We start from the raw sequence: 1754 nt of genomic DNA on the forward strand, positions 1-1754 counted from the left end.
GATGCTGCTTGGCCTGCTGTGTTCATCCAGCCCTGCACCTTGTTGTCTCGGATTCTCCAGCATCTGCAGTTCCTACTATCTCCCACATTCCCATCTGCCCTGATTCATCTGCCTAATAAGAATCTATCTACCTCCTCCTTGAAAATATTCAATCATCCTGCCTCCCCAACCTCTGAGGCAGGGAATACAGTAATCCTGTGATTCTGAAAAAGCTGGCTCACATTTACAGAACATAAGATTTTAAATGAAAGTACAATAATTCTTTTTTTTTTCCATGTGTTTGGTGCATTTTCCAAGTGGCAATGACAAATTCATGATGCAGTTGTACCAGAGGTGTTGAGTGATACAGTTTTGGATCAGAGTCAAATTCTTCAATCAGAATTTTTTTTGATGTATACCCTTTATTAAGATAACTTCAGCTTCATGGTATACATCCACCATGTATCATCTCATTTGCAGGATGTAACTCAATCTTTGTTATTTCCCCAAAACAAAAATCTGGAAATGAAAATTTTTGTTAAACCTCTACGGAACAGAAGACTGAAAGCAGCACGGTGGCTCAGTGGTTAGCAGTGCCAGGGACCAGGGCTCGATTCCAGCCTCCGCCGACTGTCTGTGTGGAGTTTGCACATTCTCCGTGTCTGTGCGGTTTTCTTTACTAGCTTCATCCCCACCTCCTTGACCTGTCCGTCTTCTCTCCCACCTATCTGCTCCACTATCTACTTATCACCACCCCACCCCTCTCTATTTATTTCAGAGCCCCCTTCCCCTACCCCATTTCTGAAGAAGGGTCAGCTTTCCTGCTCCTCTGATGCTGCCTGGCCTGCTCCAGCTCCACACCTTGTTATCAAAGGCTAATGTAGGTCCATTAAAGGCAGCGACGGGAGCTTTTGTATTCGGAAATAGAGAATACTCTTCCCAGAGGTCTGCAGAAGCATGATGTTCCAGAGAGCTTTTGATAGATTTATAGATGACATCAAAAGGATATGGACATAGCACAGGAATGTGGATTTGAAGTAGATGATTAACCATGATCTAGAATGGCAGAGCAGACTCAAAAGGGCTGAATATCATTCTCCTGCAACTGCATTCAGGAAAAAACAAATGAGGTATTATGCAAAAAGTTTTATTTAATATAAATGCATCTTTATCTTGTTTATGGTAATTAAAAAGTAAATATTGTTCTTAGATAGAAGGTATTGTAATCAATGGATAAGAGTCCAGCTGAAATATTTTCAAAATGCCACTGATAATACAGAGTATAAAGGCTTCTGAGGAAGACTGCAATACATTGGAACAGCAGGCAGTTATTAGATGGATAGGGAATTGACTGTACTCAGACACATAGTAGCAGCTCTGATTAGACACCAGAAACAAGAGAACATTGATAGGCAGTAATGTTACAAATTTAGACAAGGGTATCGATGGAGTGATTTTCAAGATAGAGGCTGACAAAGAGAATTCCAAATAAAACATTTAGCTTGACCTATACATGAAAATTAGGGTTAACATTTAGAAAATGTCATAATATGGACAGAAGCAGCATTATACAATTAGAAAGGAGCAGTTTAAAGCACATGTATATAAAGGATGATGAGCAATTAAAAAACCTGAGTTTATTATTACTGAATTATGAATCAATGCATATCCGTAATCAGTTGTAGCAGGCCTCCTTTTAAATAATAAAAAAAAAACAAGATTGGAGTGGCATCGTGGCTCAGTGGTTAGCATTACTGCCTTATGGTACCAGGGAC

General features: G+C 39.7%; 1 protein-coding gene across 1 annotated transcript in view; it reads left to right on the top strand.

Moving 5' to 3' along the window:
- The window catches only part of LOC125485213 (anoctamin-5-like), a 27304-nt gene that overhangs the window by 10739 nt on the left and 14811 nt on the right, over positions 1 to 1754 (top strand). The gene's annotated exons all lie outside the window — the stretch shown is intronic.

This window comes from Rhincodon typus, chromosome 17 (genome assembly GCF_021869965.1).
Source record: "Rhincodon typus isolate 14 chromosome 17, sRhiTyp1.1, whole genome shotgun sequence".
Classification (NCBI taxonomy): domain Eukaryota; kingdom Metazoa; phylum Chordata; class Chondrichthyes; order Orectolobiformes; family Rhincodontidae; genus Rhincodon; species Rhincodon typus.